Source organism: Podarcis pityusensis (genome assembly GCF_964106645.2).
Source record: "Podarcis pityusensis genome assembly, chromosome: Z".
In the NCBI taxonomy this organism is placed as follows: Eukaryota; Metazoa; Chordata; class Lepidosauria; order Squamata; family Lacertidae; genus Podarcis; species Podarcis pityusensis.
In genome coordinates this window covers 39,350,610-39,371,236 of record NC_138044.1, presented here as the reverse complement: position 1 = coordinate 39,371,236, position 20,627 = coordinate 39,350,610, and the positions used below count along the sequence as shown (strand labels likewise).

Genomic DNA, 20,627 nt, shown 5'->3' with positions numbered 1-20,627 from the left:
TCGCACTGATGGGACTGCAGTAGATGGAGTGCTACTGGTCTAGGACATCCAGTCTTAATCTACAACTGGAAAAGAGACATTCCATTACGGCCTGGGAACAGTCTCTGCCCCAAGTGTTTAAGACTTATATTTTTGCTGAGCCTTGTAAAGCTTTATCTTTTTGCCCAGATGTTCCCTGACCCATAACTTTTGTCCCTTGCTTTATGTCTTTGAATCTCCTGAAATTCTGTTTTGTTTTTATGTGCTCTTAAGTTGCTGTTGTATTGGTTTTAATGATATTGTTTGTTTTTATATTGTACACTGCTTTAGAGATTTTTAGAATGCTACACCGCTGATATGGGGAATTCCAGATTTTGTAGGAATTAAACCCTAGTTACCATTTGCAGAGTATGCAGAAGTCAGCCCTCAGTCATTTGACCCTTTAATTAGTTCTCTTTCCCCATCCTATAAAATCTGTGCAAGACACTTCTTTTAAAGTTTTTTTTAATAAAACAACAACAAACCAACAAAGAACTTTTACTTACTGTGCTTGCAGTTGCAGATTAAATATGCAATGCAGGCGGATGTTTCTTAAATTGCTAATTTGCGTGGCCACGTGTGCTGTTTTTTCAGGACACATCCTCTTTTTCGGGGTAAAATTTGAGACAAATTGCATTTATTTGCTTTGAATGGTCGTCACAGCGTCCCCTCTCTTTTGCTCTTCAAAATATGGCAACCCTAACATATATGACTAACATTTACAGGCTGACTGATACTCTGAGGCAGATAGCAGCACAACTTAACATGCTTGCTGCTCTAACCATTAAGACTGTTTACTAACTGCCATAACTGTACCAACTGAAAATAACTGTCTCAGCCGTATGGCATCACAGAGTTCTACAACTCTTGCAATTAACACTTTACATATGCATTTGGGATGCTAACATCCCACAGATTTGACCCCCCCCCCAGGCCTGAAATTCACCACCCCTGTTCTGGGGATGGTGGGGGTGCTGTCATCTTCTCTACAAAAGGGCCAGCACTTGGAGAATGAGTTCAACATACTTTTACCACCAATTGGGCACTGCATACTTCCTGTGTTTGCTGAGTGTGGGCAGAGAGCTGTATCCTCTTCTCCCCTTCTTAAATCAGTTGTTAATTTGAGAGCCCCAGATATAAATGGTTACAGAATTCCAGTCCAGGGAAATAACTTTAGAAGACCTATAGAAGATAAGTGTTTGCACTGAATAATAAAGCCCAAATCCACATTTTTAAATATGGGATTAATTTAATCACATCTTAATTACAAATTAGTTAAAGAAAGAAAAATACAAAGAGAATTTTTTTTTAAAAAGGATGACTCAAACTAGATAATGAGATCACTGGTTTGTAAAGGAATGCTAATTAGGCATCACAAGTGGAGATCTTGTAAAATTCTGTGTGTGCGTTTTCACAACACCAAACACTGCCTGAAAATTCCTTGCAGAGAGAATGTACCATAGAATTAATCTTTCTGCAGGTGACACAAGGCACAGAGTGGAATGTTTTAACAAATGTTTTATTTAAAGACAGGCTTGGAGAGTCTGTGGGAGTAATTGCCAGTTTGTCAGCTGAATCATTTTAGCCTTTGAAAGAGCTTTTTATCATTATATTAGATGATTCCTGATGTCAGTCCAGAGTGTTTTACTGGATAAACGAACCCCAATGTCACTGTGCTCCATTAGTATACATTAAAATTGCAGATTGGGGCTTGCTGTACAATGTCGCTGCATCATTCCCATATGAATTCCCATGCTTTTTAAGGCTGGGCAACTGAAACCTCATGTTGCTTTGGCTAAATAAATATCATTTGTCATCTGACGTACATTGGATGTTGCTTACACTAAAATGAATGAAACATTTGCACACATGCATTTGTACACAGATATGCTTGAGGATTTTCGTCTTGGCAAATTCCAGCCTGATCTGACCTTCTGGACCAATGCATGGATCAGGTTAGTCATCCATGAGCTTTCACCCTTCCTAAACTTTTCTATGCAATTTTCCTTGAAAAATGCAAAAAATGTATGTTTGTTTGTGTTTTAGAGAAAAATGTTTAGAACTGTTTAACATGTATTTAGAAATCTGTATTTTAAAAGGAAAAATATTCAAAAATTGGTATTTAAATATTTTTAAAAAGAGGAGAGTTCCTTGGCATCTACTTGTGCTGGTAAATCTTTGTTAACATTTCAAATGTCTGCTTTACATAAAAGAAAGAAAAACACAATGAAACTCTCTGTTACCTCCTATCATATGGAAAGTTCTCCACCTCCTGAAAATGTATAGAATTTGTATCCCCTTTCCCACTTCCCATAGAAGTGGATGAAAGCTGCCTCTCTTTATAGGACACAAAGGCTGCAAGTTTGATCCCCAAATGGGACAGCTGTGTATTCCTGCATTGCAGGGTGTTGGACTAGATTATCCTCAGGGTCCCTTCCAACTCTACAATTCTATGGTATCTATGGCCTCGCTAGGGCCCCGTCTGCTCTGCATTTAAAATACTGATGCCACTTTAAGGAATCACAACTTCCCCAAAAGGATCCTGAGAACTGTAGTTTGCTATGGCTACTGAGAGAGCCCTATTCCTTCTCACAGAGCTGCAATTTGCAGTTTGGTTGAACAGTCAATGCCCCCTCTGGGAATTGTAACTTCTTGAAGGAACAGGGGTCTCCTAACAAATCTCAGCACACTTAACAAACTACAGCCCCCAGAATTATTATTTTTTGGGGGGGAGCCATGACTGTTAAATATGGTATGATACTGCTTTAAATATATGCCACAGATAGGATCTAGAACTGGGGAGAAATGGACATTAAACAAAAATTGTGGAATTGATTGAATAATTTGAGGAGAAATTATTTTTTGAAATGGCCCATCTCCCAGCTTTGTTTCTCCAGGTAATTTCATTAATTCTTCAGCATATGAACTCCATTGAATTCAGTGGGCCTACTTCTGCTTATAGGTGGCACTGCGGGTTAAACCACAGAGCCTAGGACTTGCCGATCAGAAGGTCGGTGGTTCAAATCCCCGCAACGGGGTGAGCTCCCGTTGCTTGATCCCTGCTCCTGCCAACCTAGCAGTTCAAAAGCACATCAAAGTGCAAGTAGATAGTGCGGGAAGGTAAATGGCGTTTCTGTGCGCTGCTCTGGTTCGCCAGAAGCGGCTTAGTCATGCTGGCCACATGACCCGGAAGCTGTGCGCCAGCTCCCTCAGCCAATAAAGCGAGATGAGCGCCACAACCCCAGTCGGTCACGACTGGACCTAATGGTCAGGGAGGGGTTCCTTTACCTTTACCTTACTTCTGCTTATACATGCAAAAACATCCAATCCCTCCCCCCCAAATAAGCTTCTTTTTTGGCAGGTATGTTGCAAGACATTCTTAGAAAAAAAGACAAAGAAATCCAAACATAAAGAAGTTTGCCCTAGTAGTTCAGAGTTAAAAATAGGGTTGCACAGAATAGCACACTGTGACTTTGTATTTCTAACAAGCCTACTTCAATCACTACCCTTTCTTTATAGGGATATTCAACACTATACCTCTTAAATAAAATGAGTTGCTGGATGGATGGTCTGCCCACTCTATAACAGTGTGTATTTTTCTGCAGATATTCAACTGCTGTCTACTATGATGGTGAACTGCCATTTGTAGCAAAGGAGGCAGTCATGTTTTTTAATCCTGGTAGCCATTTTGAATGCCCCAAAATTGAAAGAATAGCAGCTCCAATTCTCTTCACCCCAAAAAGGATTTCAATCATTGCCCAAGAATAGCTGAAATGAAACAACTGATTTTGAAAGGGTGCTTTCCAATTCTGTACAGTCTTAGGCACCACAAATGTAGAGTGGGTCCAGAGATCTACATTGTTTGCTTGTTAGGCATTCATTTCTGTTAAGTATTTAGACAAGCAAAATTAGAACTTCATTGCCAGTAAGAAGAGTTGCATAAATAAACTTAATCAATCTATCATTCCCTCTGCTTCACAATATTCTTTTCTTAAATAAGCCACTTCACTTGCTTTATTTATTTATTTATTTATTGTATTTCAAATTTATTTTTCAATCTTTTGATTTTTCTTATCTTCGATTTTCAATTCTTTCAATTTCTTGATATATATATATATATTTCTTGATTTTTGATTTTTTGATTTCTTGATTTTTTGATTACAAAATCCAAAAATCAAGAAAGCAAAAACCGAGAAAGCAATAAACAAAAAACATATAAAAAAGGAAACAAAATAAATAAATAAAACAAATAAAATCACTAGTTGTTTTTTTAAAAAAAGATAGGAATAAATTGCTTCCTAGTATATGTGTCATAACATGAGCTAGTCTTTCCTTTTTATCTAGTTGTTTACAAAATTGAAAGTAGGCATTTTGTTGGTCAATTTGTTCAGACATGATTGTGTCTGAATGACCAGTCTCTGTAATAATATAAGCTATATAAATCAGTATAATTTCTCCATCCCTTTTATTTCAAGAGCCATCAGTCTTAAGAGATGAATGAATGCATCATTCATTATTTCATCTCTTCGCACTTTGTACCACCCCCAGTGCAACTTAGATGTTTGTGGAGGAAACGTTAGAGTCCCCATCAAGAGCAGGTGATCTCCCAGCCATCTGGTCTAGGGAACCACCCACTAACTGTGCCTCAGTCTTATTGGGATTGAGTTTCAGTTTGTTGGCTCTCATCCAGTCCACTACCGAGGCAAGACCCTGGTCCAGCACTTCCACTGTCTCACCTGCAGATGTAAAGAAGAAATAGAGCTGAGTGTCATCAGCATTCTGCTGACAACGTACTCCAAGCCTCCAGATAACCCCACCCAGTGGTTTCATGTAGATGTTAAACAACATGGGGGATAGGATTGAGCCCTGCGGAACCCCACATTGAAGGTTCCACAGGGCTGAAAAGCATTCCCCAAGTAACACCCTCTGGGAACAACCATCCAAGTAATAATAATAATAATAATAATAATAATAATAATAATAATAATTTTATATATATATTTTTTTATTTATACCCCACCCTCCCCAGCCAAGGCCTGGCTCAGGGCAGCTAACAAGCAATAATAAAAACAAATTGAATGAATACAACTTAAAAACAAAATTAAAATACAACATTAAAATACTGAAACCTCATTGCAGGAGGAGAAAGGAAAAGAAAAAAGAGGGTGAGGGAATCAAATTGGCTCCAAGCCAAAGGCCAGGGGGAACAACTCTGTCTTACAGGCCCTGCAGAAAGAAATCAGATCCTGCAGGGCCCTGGTCTCATGAGGCAAAGCGTTCCACCAGGCCAGAGCCAGTGTTGAAAAGGCCCTGGCTCTGGTTGAGGCTAATCTAACTTCCTTAGGGCTCAAGACCACTAGGGTGTTGCTATTTATGGACCTTAAAGTCCTCCGTGGGGCATACCGGGAGAGGCGGTCCCGTAGGTACGAGGGTCCTAGGCTGTGAAGGGTTTAAAGGTCAAAAGCAGCACCTTAAATCTGACCCTGTACTCCACCGGGAGCCAGTACAGCTTGAAAAGCACTGGGTGAATATGCTCCCATGACAGAGACCGCGTGAGGAGCCTCGCTGCAGCATTCTGCACCCGCTGGAGTTTCTGGGACAGCTTCAAGGGCAGCCCCGCATAGAGCAAATTACAGTAGTCAAGCCTGGAGCTGACCGTCGCATGGATCACTGTGGCCAGGTCGGGGCGGGAAAGGTAAGGGACCAAGTAGGATTGGAACCACCATAAAGCGGTGCCACCTACCCCCAGTTTAGAGTCACTCATGAAGGATACCATGATTGATGGTATCGAAAGCTGCTGAGAGGTTGAGAGCAATTAACAGAGACATGTTTCCCTTGTCTCTCTCTCAACAAAGGTCATCATACAGGACGACCAAAGCAGTTTTTGTGTCAAAACCAGGAAATCAGTTTCTTCCAAAAGTGCCTGGATCTGGTCTGTGACCACTCACTCCAGAACCTTGCCCAGGAAAGGGGGATAAGCAACTGGCTGGTAGTTAGGTTTTGTGAATCCAGGGAAGGTTTCTTAAGGCATGGCTTTACCACTGCCTCCTTCAGGCAGGCAGGGACCACCCCCTCTTGTAAAGATGTTAACAATTGCACTCCTTATTCTGAATCAAGATCAGGGCCTCCACAAAAGCCAGGGCTGGATTAATCATAAGCAAAATAAGCACATGGTTAGGTCATCAAGGGAAGGGGGCATCACAGAAATTTTCTATTACCAGATTTTTAACTTTAGTGGTCACAAATTGATCAACTGAGTGTTCATTTACGCAGCTGAAGTATATTAAAATTCCAACAGAACAACTATGCAACAAGGGAGGCTGGATGCATCAACTCTACTAAGTATAGAAGCAGATATATTATGTAAGATTAGTTCTGATCAAATACCTTGCAATTAGAAAAAGTAGGAGAGTTTTTTCAGATATAAATAAAGTGAAAATATGCAAAGATAAACATTATTTGCAATTTTACTGTAGATTTTGCTTCATTTTGAAAAGGACAATTTTATTTTACTGTTTATTATTATTGGTTGGGGCCATCAAAAACTTTTAAGTACTTAGGGCCTCAAAAGGTCTTAATCCAGACCTAACAAAACCACATCTTTTTGCCACTCTGTTGATTCTGTGCTTTTGTGTACCGTATAATGTACCATTCAGGAAGGCAAAGCATGTGGCTTCAGTTCAGGTGGCAGAATGGATGGAGATTGCAGAAATGGATGGCTGAGTAGTCCAGCAAGACTTTTTAAGCATGCCCAGCTTGGGTAGGAGGGAGATCTTGGTGCTCTTCTTCAGGCCAGCACTGCCTGGGATTTCCCTGCTACTGCATCCTACCACAGCCGTAAGATATTGAAGCAAGGCCCTGCTTAGGAACCATTGCTCTAATGTTTGGCTTGCAGAGCTAATTAGGGCTCGTGAGATCTCACTGAAATCTTACAAGATCTCTCAGGCTCCATGCAATCTCACAAAATTTCAGCAAAATCCCGCGAGATGTTGGCATAAATCAGTGCTGATCCTGGTGCTGCTTCTTCGCCAGGGGCAGAGGTGGTGGTCTGGTGCCCACATTGTTGCCTCTTTGGGAGTCTCTACCCGTGAAGTGGCTGCTTCATCCCATCTCATGAGCAGGCTGACCCTAGACCCAATCAATATATACTGTACAGGGAACCACTGTCCATTTTAAGAACCAAATGAAATCTGATTCTTTTCCTTCACTGGTTGGATTTTTGAGGCTTGTCTACGAAATTCTGCAAGTAGGAGAAGTATGAAATATGCAAAGGTACAGGTAGCCTTGACATACTTTTTCCATTATCCATTCTTTTTGGCGACAGGTAAACTGAAAAGGGAAAAAGCTGAAGAATGCCAAAGTACCTCTGGCCAATAGGAAAATGGAAGCCATTGGAGGTTTTTTTTTCCAGAGTTCTTTTCATTAAAAAATGAAGCCTGTTTTCATATGATGTCTTTTCATATGAGTAAAATGATATCTGTGAAAGAAAGTACTGTAGAAAATATTACAGTAGCATTTAGGGTACACCTTGTTGAATCAATCCCATTTCTCTGTTATTAAACTGCTGAGAATAATATTCCAGCAACCAATTCTGGTAGTAGTACAATATCATTGTAATATTACTGTCACACTCACCATTTTATTTGATTTTGTCCCTTCCTGTACTGGTACTTATCTTTGCATGGTTCCCACATGAAGAGGCTTTCCCTCCTGGTATAACAGCTTAGCATTTTAATTTTCCTTCGCTAATAAATGCTGAATTTGCAGACTTGTTTCCTAATAAATTTGCTAAATAATGCTTAACAAAAAAAATGCAAAGCAGCCAGACTCTAGGATAAGGGATGACAAGTGGGACCTGCAGCAAAATCATGCAGTGTATCCTCGCTTCCTAACAGCAGTGCTACAGTTCAAGGTTTTCAGCTAAGTTTCCCTCAGAGAAGACTCAGTTAAATTACTCAACCTATCCTAGGCCCCATCTGCACTAGACATTTAAAGCAGTATCATACTACTTTAAACAGTCACAGCTTCCTCCGAAGAATCCTAGAAATTGTAGTCTGTTAAGGGTGCTGAGAGTTGGTAGGAGATCTCTATTCCCATCCCAGAGCTAAAATTCCCAGAGTTCCCTGGTTAGAGGTACACTCTGCGAGTTGTAGCTGTCGTAGGTGAATAGGAGCAGCCTTCTACAACCTTAGAACATTAAGAAAAGCTCTGCTGAATCAGTCAAGAATCCACCTAGTCCAGCATCTTGTTCTCATTGTAGCCAGCCAGATGCCTATTATATGTGTGCAACAGCAAACACCAGACTTGTAATTCCCAGCTCCTGGCCTTCAGAGGCACACTGTTTTCAATAGGGAAAGTAGACCATAACCATAATGGCTAGAAGCCATTATTATCCTCCATGAATTTGTCCGATCCTATTTCATTTCACTATATGAACCCCAGCCACCATGGCCAATAGTCAGGGTTAAGTACCTAAGAAGAGCCTGCTGGGTCAGGCTACTGGCCCATCTAACCTTGGATCCTGTTCTCACAGTTGGTAACCAGATGCCCATGGGGAGCGAAGAAGGAGGAGCTGAATGCAACAGCATTAGTCTTTCCTGCAGTTTTCAGCAATTGATCATCAGAAACATACTGCCTCAGGCAGCGGTGGTAGAACATAATGATCAAGATGAGTAGCTGTTAGATAATGGAAGTCCTAGTCTAAACATCAGGAGGACACCAGGTTAGAAAAGGCTGCAATAGAGTGTGTGTATTCTTCCAAACAGATGGCGGTGTTTATAGCTGCTTATCACTTAATATTTATTTATTTTCTCCGCCCGAGAAGCGAAGCATGAACCGTAGAGGAGTGTGCAAGAAGCCAACCAGATCTATGGAGCTGCACACAGCCAAGTGTCTCAAAATATATTATTGAGCTCAAGCAGCCAAACAATTTGGCAAGCTATTCAGCTAAAGCAGGGAGTTCCGGCTCACTGCCTCTCCCCCCACCCTCTGCTTGCTGCTCAAAGAGGCAGTATGGAAAGCATCACCTGTAAACTGCAAGTGGTGATGTCCGTGCGTAGAGATGCATTCAAAACAGGCAGAGGCATTATACTGAACTTGAACTGAGATTGGCAATTGACAGTCCTTTTGCGGTGCTCTGCTTCCTTCCTCTGGCTGTCGGGGCGTGATAATGAAGTAAGCTCTGCAACACTGCATAGCAAGACAGCAGCATGCAGTTTCATTTAAGAAGTACATCTATGGCAGACCCTGTAGGATATCACAGCTTTACAGCTCCACAGGTTATAAGAAAAACAAAGGAAGGAAGGGGGGGATAATGCAGTAAAGCCATGGAGGCTGATCCATTAGGTCAAATGGGGACTGCCTAAGCACCCCCAGTGTGCTCTCAGCCAGCCACCACTTGCCTGCCATCTTATTTGCAGTCAACTCAGAAGGTGGCTCCGCCTGTCATTTGCTTTTGATCCAACTACCATTGGCCTCCCTGCCTTGCACCCTACTAGTTCCAATAGGCAACCGTCAGCACTGCCGTTGTCAACATATACCTCCTTTGTTGTGTCAGTCAAGAGCCACAACATCATCTCTATTCTTTCTACGCAAAAGGAAGAAATCTGATTTTACAGACTAGGCAGAGATATGAACCAAACTTTATGTGAAAAAGCCATTCCAGGTGGGGAGCATGCTGGGTGGGGAGCAGGCTGGCACAGTGAGCAGTTCAGTTGCTAGACTAAACCACATAAATTAACCCATTGGCCTGATGACTTGGGAATTCAGCAATGGATATATAGAATGCTTGCCCCAGCATGGGCAATACAGAGTATTTTTGACCCCCAAACTTTCCTCTTCACTCTGGCATGTGACAGTATGTGATGGTGTCTTGTCGCTGATCAGCGGTCTTTGTTTTTGGTCTACTGTAGATTCGTCTAGTCTTGATTCTGTTGCTTTTCTTTATGGGGTAAGTGCTTTTATTATATGGCTTCACTTTTTTTTTATTGGGTTGTATCCCACTAAGTTATACTGAGACCAGACCCATTTAAATTAATGTGCCCAAGTTAGTCATGCCTATGATTTTCAATGGGTCTGCTCTGAGTAAGACTAGCTTTGTATGCAGCCCATTGTTTGGTTTTAAATTTTGTATTTCTATAAACTTCTGCATTTGTAGGAATTTGATCGAGTGTCGCAGTGCCTGTACTTTGGAACTCCCTGCCTATTGAGGCACCTTCACTACCCTTTCTGGTGACTGCTAAAAACATTCTTTCTAAGCATCTGGGCAAGCAAGCTGTAAGAAGGTCATCTTAATATGTTTTAGTATTTCAACACTGATATGTTGTAAAGTATAGTTGTGAATTCTTTCTCCATTTTATTGCTTTATCTTTTTGTGATCTACTTTGAGATTTGTTTGTGTGTTTTTTTACAATCAAGTGGTGGATAATATTTTACAGGCTCACAAGGCAGTTTACAATATAAAAATGCAAAAATACATAACATAGTAACAAACCAAAACACTAATACCCATAGTGTTATTATTTTTTATTATTAATTTTATGAAGTAAATTGTGTGTGTGTGTGTGTGTGTGTGTGTGTGTGTGTGCCCACCTGTAATGAGTGTGGGGTTGCTCGTGCATAAGTTACTGCCACTCCTGGCTATGTTGCCTTGTTAAACCTTTCTGTCTGGACAGCCCTTCATTCGTGGCTGCCTCAGTCGCTAGCAGAATCCGTCAGTGGGCGTTTCTTAAATCTTTTCCAACATAAAAGTTGTTTGACACCCAGTCTCCTCCTACTCTCTCTGCGCGGAAGTCTTCTGCGCAGGGTGGGCGTGCGTAGCGGAGGACCCGTGCTCTCCCCGCTGGTGTCCGGTGAAGAGTCCTGGAGCCCTCTCGCCGATTCCCCCATCAGCCCCCCTTTATCCCTGGTGTTGCGCTGATTTGCTTCCCCTTCTGCGGAGCTGCCTCTCTTCCTGCTGGGCCCTTCTCCAGCATCATTTGAGAGCCTTCCCTCCGCCTCTAGCTCTGATGTCAGTTCCCTGACACCACCCTTGGGTCATTTTTTAGAACGGTGACTAAGAAATGTATAATAATAATAATAATAATAATAATAATAATAGCAGTCGCCAGGAAAATATATCAAGAGCAACTGTTGGATTAATTTAATACAGACAGACTTCACAGTGAGGTTTCTGAATAGCACAGACCCATTTTGCTCTAGTGTAGAACTAGATAATAGGCTTGCATTTCTAAACACTTTCTGTTTGTCCAAAAATCAATGCCTCCCTGATTAATTGGGGTCTTAATGATATTTTTCCCCCTATCAGTGTGCTTCTTTGATTACAGGGAGAGATGAAATGAGTTGGAGTCAAGTATCAGTCAAATAATTGGGCAATTGCAGGGAGAAACAAAAGATGGAACACAGTTTTGCAATCCTTAACCATTTGCTATATTTTATACTTGATGGCTCTCTGCTTAGTAAGGAGCATACGCTGATGGGAAACTGATGTCCTTTAACAGCTTTTCATTGAATTATAAAAAAAAAACCCGAATACTGTTCTCACTGCTGACATCAATTTTTCCTTTAATATTATTAAACAATGGATCTGATTAAGAACACAGGAAGCTGCCTTATATTGATTCAAGCCATGTAGCTCAGTATTGTCCACACTGACTTGCAGCAGCTCTCCGTAACTTCAGGACCAGGTCCTTCTCGAGTCTACTGGACATGCTAGGGATTGAAGTAGGGACTTTTTCTGCATGCAAAGCAGGTATTCTCCATCCCCACGTGGATAACTCTGGAGCTTAAGCAGACCAAACCTCTGGCCTGAAGGTAAGCACTTCTCCTCCCTTTCACAGACTCTTTCCTAGGCACTTCCTGCACCACTGGACTGGTAATGTACAGTGTGAGGCATATCACAGCCCAGGAGAAGGGTTGTGAGGGTTTGGGTTCTGGCACTGCATGTCTTGGTGGTCAAGTTCTTATGAGGGCTCCTGTTTGACAGCCTCATGTGCAGTAGTCTTTTGATCTCCAGCAGTCAGTTCAGAGCCCTGAGTTTGGTCTGTTTTCTTAGCTGCTGTGGATTCAGGAATCATGACAATGCTATTTACCTTGGCCATTTTACCCACTATTCTCCACTCTGAGTTGCGGTGGCATGCAGTAGTGTTGAACACAGGTCACCTAATCCTTTTGAACTGGAGAACTATCCATGGTCCTGAAGCCTCTAACCTGTCCTGCCACTTTCTCTGTGGGTTCTGGCTTTGAACCAGAACTCAACGCCTATGTTCCTACCTGCACTTTACTACTGAACTAGGACTCGTTCCCAAATTTATCCAGAAGGTTTATTTAGTGCAAGGTTTTATACACCATAAAATTGGTGGCATGACCTAGCTAGATCTTGCGACCAGTTTTTTTGTGGTACAGATCTCTCACTGGTGAACCGACCTGGATAAATTAGGGGGAAAGATTAATTTGCTCACTTCAGTTAAACATGTTATCTAAATGGTATGTGCTTGTCTCTTCTTTTTTATTTTATTTTTCTAGGCTATTCAAAACAACTAAGGAAGTGTTGTGAAGGATAAAAGATTGGAGGAAAAAACACACTTTGAAGGTTTTAAATTAAACATTTTTGTATTATTATTCTTTTTAAAAAACCACCTTAATGGTGGGATTAAGATGCAAATGAAAAGAAAAGAGAATGCCAGTCAGAAAACATGAAATCACTTCGTTCCTTTGACCCATTCATAAGCCATAAGCAGGCAAGTTAACAGATTAATTATTTCAATATACCTATTTAAATGTCACCATACTGTAATTAATTTTGAACATCACCACAGAAACACAGCAAATATTATTGGGAGGGGAGACTTTTTATCTTGCTTTTGGGGGGGGGTGTTGTAATGTTGTAATGCATTAATTAGTTCTTTGAATGAGTGACAGCCAGAGCAGTCTTGAACAAAGTTGTCACCAAAAAGGTCTGTTCCTGTCAGTTCTCTTACAAGTAGATCTTTTTTCTTGCCAACTACATCTGCACCCCTCCCCCCACCTGTTCTTTTCAAACATAGCTAGGAAAATTTTGTGACATGGCTTTTAGGAAAAAATAGATTTTGTGGGAGTAAAACCTTTTAAGGATGTGGCCTTTCTCCCTCTTTATTCTTTTAAGAGAGACTGACAAAATTCATTTGATGTATTCCAAAGCAGGGGAAACCAATGTGGTGCTCTCCAACATAGTTGGATTATTGTTTCATGATCCCCAGACAGCATAGTCTATGATAAGTGAGGATGGGACTTAAGGTCCATCTCACCATGTTGGCTACTCCTGTTCTAAAGTTCTGCAGACTAAGGCATATGGAGCTTGCATCTCTGTTTTCTTCTCATGATCACATATAAGAGTGAAAGCATTCATCCAAGTTGGGTGGGATTCCTTGGGGAATGCCTGCAGTTCAGTGGCAGAGCACAAACTGCTCGCCAAAGGTCCTAAGCTCAATCCCATCATCTTCAGGTATGCTAGGGAAGACACATGTCTGAAAACCTGGAGAGATGCTGCCAGGCAGGGGAGACAGTGCTGAGCTAAATGGACCAATGATCTGACCAAGCAAGATTCTTTTGCTCCTTCTTGCATTGTAGCTCCTCCTTGTCTGCCTTGACTCAGTAGTAGAGCCACCTCCAGAAAACTTACACATCTAGCACTGGTCTTATCACTTGGGAACACTAGGTGGCTGTCACATGCAATGCTTCCTCCTGGGGGTGGGATACCTGTATACCTGAAGGAGCATCTCCACCCCCATTGTTCATCCCAAACACTGAGATCGAGCACCAAAGGCTTTCTGGTGATCCCCTCACTGTGGTAGAAACCATCATAGGGAGACAGTGTAGAGAAAAATGTGTATCTGTCTCTCATAACAGCAGAACCTGGGTGTCATCCAAACAAGTTTAATGGTGGGAGATTCAGGAGTGACAAAACAAAGGACTTCTTCACACATTGTCAAACAATAGGATTGGTTTCCACAAGATGTGGAACCAACCAGACAAATTCATGGAGGATAAGGCTACTAAGTGGCTGCAAGTCACAATGAAGCCCTTGCTCAGCATTTTCTACCGGAGTTCTTCCTTCAATAAAGATCACGCTTTTGCCCACTGATGCCATTCAACAAAGCAAACATGTTTGTATTATTGGCTCCTCTGCCATTATTTTGATGAAAATTTCATGACCTGCAGTGACCTTGCTCATAATACCTCTTGTGGAAACCAGTCTTAAATCCTGTAAATCTGCCACTTTGGGAATCTTCAGAAAGAAGACACTGACCACAGTGGGATATATATATATATATATATTTGTGTGTGTGCAGGTGTGCACGCACGTGTGCACACACGTGAGACAATATAACATCATAATTAGAGTTTCTACAAAAACTCATTTTGCTGAGATTTTGAGAAGGTGATTTGGGGTCAAATTCTTAAGTTTCTGTATTAATAATAATAATAATAATAATAATACCCCGTCCATCTGGCTGGGTTTCCCTGGCCACTCTGGGTGGCTCCCAACAGAATATTAAAAACATGATAAAACATCAAACATGTTTGATGCCTTCAGGGCTGCCTTCAGATATCTTCTAAAAGTCAGATAGTTGTTTATTTCCTTGACATCTGAAGGGAGGGCGTTCCACAGGGCAGGTGCCACTACCAAGAAGGCCCTCTGCCTGGTTCCCTGTAACTTCGCTTCTTGTGGTGAGGGAACCGCCAGAAGACCCTCAGCACTGGACCTCAGTGTCCAGGTTGGACGATGAGGGTGGAGATGCTCCTTCAGGTATACTGGGTTGAGGCCGTTTAGGGCTTTAAAGGTCAGCACCAACACTTTGAATTGTGCTCGAAAATGTACTGGGAGCCAGTGAAGGTCTTTCAGGACTGGTGTTTTATGGTCTTGGCAGCCACTCCCAGTCACCACATTCTGGATTAGTTGTAGTTTCCAGGTCACCTTCAAAGGTAGCCCCACATAGAGTACATTGCAGTAGTCCAAGTGCGATATTACCTCATAATGCCAATTGATTTCATGGTCCCAATTCAAAATCTCTCTCCAGGTATGCAGTGGTGGCTGGTCACCAGTGGCCATTGAAACCAATAGGGTGGAAGGCAAGGAGGTGAACTGTAGGTAAAGCCAGAGCTAATTACAGGCACAGCCAACTCATACAAGATTTGTCCCCATTCTTCTCTCAGTTGAGTTCAACAAGGGCAGCGCTGATAATAAGGAGAAGGGAGCTGACTGCCAATGACACCACTATGACAATTTGTGAGAAGGCCCAGGACCGGATGGACTGACTTCTAGAAATTACAGATCCTTGAAAGAATGGTTAGTACAACCTTTGAAAGAGGTCTGTAATGAAATAATGGAGGGGAAAGGGGCACCAGAGTCGTGGAAAGAAGCTTATATTACACTTGTACCAAAAACAGAGACTGAAAAGACCCAGCTTAAGAACTACCGTCCCATATCATTACTTAATGTGGATTACAAAATTTTTGCAGAAATTTTGGCTAAGAGACTGAAAAAAGTGTTGATGGAAGAGATTCATAAAGATCAACCGGGCTTTCTCCCGGGTAGACACTTGTCTGACAATATGAGGAATATAATTGATATTTTGGAGAAACTAGAAGTGAATATAAACACTAAAGCAGCTTTGATATTTGTGGACGCGGAGAAAGCTTTTGACAATATTTCCTGGAGTTTTATGAAGAAGAACCTACAGGGTATGGGGGTAGGCCAAGGTTTTGAAAACGGTATAAGTGCAATTTATTCAGAACAAAAGGCTAAATTAATTGTAAATAATGTGGTGACGGAAGAATTTAAGATAGAAAAAGGGACACGACAAGGCTGCCCAATTTCCCCACTGCTTTTTATTTCGGTCCTGGAGGTTTTGCTGAACATGATTAGAAGGGACCAGTTGGTTAAAGGTATACAGGTCGGAGCTAAACAGTACAAACTGAGAGCATTTGCAGATGACTTAGTACTGACGTTACAGGAGCCAGAATCTAGTACCAAAAGGGTTTTAGAATTGATTCAAGAATTTGGTCAAGTCGCAGGATTTAAATTGAATAAGGTAAACACTAAGGTTTTAGAGAAAAATTTAACACCAATAGAGAGAGAGAGGTTTCAGAATGAGACAGGTTTAACAGTGGTTAAGAAAGTTAAATATCTGGGGATCAACTTGACAGCAAAAATGGGAACTTATTTAAAGATAACTATGAAAAATGTTGGGCTGAAGTGAAAAAAGATTTAGAAATTTGGTCAAATTTGAAGCTTTCTCTGCTGGGCCGTATTGCTGCGGTTAAAATGAATGTATTGCCTAAAATGTTGTTTTTGTTTCAAACATTGCAAATTGTGGACAAAATGGACTGTTTCAAGAGGTGGCAGAGAGATATTTCTAGATTTGTCTGGCAGGGCAAGAAGCCCAGAATAAAATTTAAAATACTAACAGATGCAAAGGAAAGAGGTGGATTTGCCCTGCCAGACCTCAAACTTTATTATGAATCAGCAGCTTTTTGCTGGTTGAAAGAATGGCTGCTTCTTGAAAACACTGACATTTTGGATTTGGAAGGTTTTAACAATGTATTTGGATGGCATGCATATCTGTGGTATGATAAGGTCAAAGCACATAAAGCATTTAAAAACCATATTGTCAGGAAAGCATTGTTTAATGTTTGGATAAGATATAAGGATTTATTGGAAAATAAAACCCCAAGGTGGCTGTCACCGATGGAAGCGAAAGCCTTGAAAAAGCTCAATATGGAGGTCAAATGGCCGAAATATTGGGAAATTTTGGAACAAGATGGAGATAGATTGAAATTGCAGAGTTTTGAAAAACTAAAAAACAAAGTGCGAGACTGGCTTCATTATTATCAGATAATGGAGGCATATAATTTGGACAAGAAAATTGGCTTCCAGGTGGAAAAATCAAAATTAGAAACAGAATTGTTAGAACCCAAAACTAAAATTTTGTCAAAGATGTATAACTTGCTGTTGAAATGGAATACTCAGGATGAAACGGTGAAATCTGCTATGATTAAATGGGCACAAGATGTTGGACATAATATTATGTTTGCTGACTGGGAACAGTTGTGGACCACAGGTATGAAATTTACGGCATGTAATGCCTTAAGAGAAAATACTATGAAAATGATATACAGGTGGTACATAACCCCAGTCAAGCTTGCAAAAATCTACCATTTGCCTGATAATAAATGTTGGAAATGTAAAGAAACTGAAGGTACATTTTTTCACCTTTGGTGGACGTGCCCAAAGATTAAGACTTTCTGGGAGATGATATATAATGAACTAAAAAAGGTATTTAAATATACCTTCTTGAAGAAACCAGAGGCCTTTCTCCTGGGCATAGTCGGCCAATCGGTGTTAAAAAAGGACAGAACTTTCTTTATGTATGCTACAACAGCAGCAAGAATACTCATTGCAAAGCATTGGAAGACACAGGATGTACCCACACTGGAGGAATGGCAGATGAAAATGATGGACTACATGGAATTGGCGGAAATGACTGGCAGAATCCGTGACCAGGGAGAAGAGTCGGTGGAAGAAGATTGGAAGAAATTTAAAGACTACTTACAGAAATATTGTAAAATTAACGAATGTTAGAATGATGTTGGATTGAAGTTAAGTGGTTTCTAGCTGTACAGGTACAAAAGAATATGGAAAAATTGGTTTTTAATATGTAAAAATTTAAAGTTATAATATATCAAGATTAAAGATTAGGATTAAAAAGGAGGGAAAGGAATTGTTGGATTAACAAATTTAATTGGAATACAAAAGAGGGAGGTATGAGGAGGTCCGGGAAACAAGTAAACGTAAAAGAAGTGAGGAAAAGATGGAATTGTTTTAAACTGTTTTTTCTTTTTTTCTACTTTGTATTTTTCCTTTTCATTGTTATTTTTTTTTTTTACTAATGTGATTTTTTCCCCCTTTGAAACTTTAATAAATATTATTTAAAAAACAAAAAAACAAAAAAAACAAGTTGTGAGAAGGCAAGCATAGGTTCTGGCTGAGAGCAGACTGGGTTTGGTGGAGAAGTGCCCCAGTCTCCCTAAAAGAGGAGCCACCACCGTAAATACATGTGTACAGTTCTATCTATAGTCACAACTATGTATTTTCTGTGTGTTTTTAGTTCCTAGACTACAAATTATATTGCAGAAAGATCAAGGGTGAAACAATGATGTTTCTAGGATCTTGTTTATTTATTTGGTAAAAAAGATACAGTGTGCCATGCTATCAATGTTGACATGTACCCAACACGAGAATGAAACTCAGGTTAGGGGTGGCTTTAAGTGTAAAAAGGCTGCCTTCATGTCATCCAGAGGCAACACCAATTAAAGTGACCTATGCCACCTCATCACACCCTGTCTGGCATTCATATGCATTCCCCAGAGTTTGCTGTTCAAGGTATTCCAAGCAGCTGCTCTGATCAACATGAGGAGCAGCTCCATGCAATAATGAGCACATTACATTGACAGCTTCCCCATTAGGGGTCTACAAAAGGTTATTTCCACAGTTGGAAGTGCCTTGAGTGGTATGCTTGATGTGGCAATCTTTCACGGGAGCAATGTGGGGGTCACTGTATCTCGCCTTCTTGCCAGATTTTGTGAAGGCACTCTCAAGTGTCAGCAAACCACCACTGAAATTGTAGGGGTGCAGACTGGTCACTCTGATTCCACAGCAATCTTTTTGCTGAACTTGTATTTATCTGAGGCACAGCCACACTCGAAAAGTTCACATTTCTTGCTAGCAGACAAGAGAAAAGCAAACCTGTCATTTTCTTCTATGCATTTTCCCATCGGAAACTGTTAAATGTGTTCTGCTCTGACAGGTCTCCTAAAGCCAGGCTTTTGTTGTGAGCCCTGATCTGATTGACTCAACTTACAAAGGTGGCTATGCTTGCAGTTGTGTTTTGTAATTTTCAATGTAGGTTTCTGTATCAGAATGAGAGTAGGATGAAAGCCTAAATCGCAGAGCAGGAGATAGATTCCATATAGTTGTCTGCATCCTTATCTTCCCCACCCCACCTGCCATGGACCAAGTCTGACAGATGGGCAGTGTGGGCCTCCCACCTGTCATTCACCCAATGGCATCTGGTGACTCGGTTTTGCACATTCAGTGTGAAAGTAAACAGTGAGGGCAAAGGCACAGCTGATTTTCAGGACTTGAAAGTACAAATCACACCCCTTTGGCCCATCCACATCCTGGCCTGCCTCAGAACTGACCTCGTATATGACATCAGGCATATCTCAGTTAACTATGGCAAGGCCAAAACAGACTTGTGGGGCAAATGGGGATACTTAATTAGCTCCATGGACTGAAGGATCTTCACCACTGTTGTAGAGCACTGCCATAATAATAATAATAATAATAATAATAATTTATTTATACCCCATCCATCTGGCTGGGCTTCCTCAGCCACTCTGGGTGGCTTCCAACAAAATATTAAAATACCGTAATACATCAAACATTAAAAGCTTCCCTAAACAGGTCTGCCTTCAGATGACTTCTAAAAGTCTGGTAGTTGTTGTTCTCTTTGACATCTGGTGGGAGGGCATTCCACAGGGAGGGAGCCACTACCGAGAAGGCCCTCTGCCTGGTTCCCTGTAGCTTTGCTTCTTGCAGTGAGGGAACCGCCAGAAGGGCCTTGGCGCTGGACCTCAGTGTCCAGGCTGAACGATGGGGGTGGAGATGCTCCTTCAGGTATACAGGACCGAGGCCGTTTAGGGCTTTAAAGGGCAGCACCAACACTTTGAATTGTGCACGGAAACGTACTGGAATAAGACAATTAGAGCTCTGTCATTTTTGGGTGTGCAGTTTTTGACCATTCTGCACCAATTATTGATTTAAAAATATGTACCCCCAAAACATCAAAATGGAAGGAAAATCTCATGGGTGGGGTACAGGTTCCTTTTGTCACTTTTACCTTGTTTTCCAGGTGGGAAGGGGGTGCTTTTCATTCAACAATGGTCTGTATTCTGGAGCCTTTCCATAGATCCATGTTTCCTGAAAACCCAGCCTTTTCTATAAGTATGGGAGGGCAGGTAGGCTGCTTACTGTGCACATGACAGATTTTTTTTTTTTAAAAAAAAGAAGTGGATTCCTTAAAATGCACCCTAGGCCACCCCCAACCTCTCTCACCACCAAGGAAACACAACGAGCGAATAGTAAGAGAATCCACACAAGTGGCGCTGACACAACCCCGCCCCCCACTAAGTAGAAAAATAGAAACATAACCACCTGACCCCACCCCACACACCATTCTCCCTTCTTTCCCCCTCTTTTCTTCCTAACCTAACATTGTATGTAATACTAATGTTTCACACCAAATGAAACTGAATTGTAGAAAACACAACTTGAAAAAAGAGACAACGCATGTGTTTTTGTACACAAAAATTTAATAAAAATATATTTTTAATTATTATTTTTTAATATCTTTATGTACTGGTATGTGTGTGTGTGTAAAGGTACAAAGAAGATTTTCTCCTAAAAACTAAATCAGCAAGGCACTAATCCCAGGCATTCAGCAGACAATAGACGGTCTCTCTAGCTTCCTTTACTAATTAATTAATTAATTAAGCCAATTGGAAGTGCA

The 20,627-nt window shown here is 41.0% G+C and overlaps 1 long non-coding RNA gene across 2 annotated transcripts; it reads left to right on the top strand.

Annotated features, from left to right (window-relative positions):
* The first annotated feature begins 1,659 nt into the window (after positions 1 to 1,659).
* LOC308468774 lies at positions 1,660 to 20,303 on the top strand. 2 transcript variants are annotated; one of them, XR_013981870.1, is made up of 5 exons: positions 1,660 to 1,973; positions 10,175 to 10,293; positions 11,697 to 11,829; positions 12,541 to 12,607; positions 19,971 to 20,303. It is a non-coding gene; the product is annotated as an uncharacterized lncRNA (long non-coding RNA). The 2 variants fall into 2 exon arrangements; XR_013981871.1 differs by lacking the exon at positions 19,971 to 20,303 and having other exon boundaries at positions 12,541 to 12,710.
* The last annotated feature ends 324 nt before the right edge of the window (positions 20,304 to 20,627 follow it).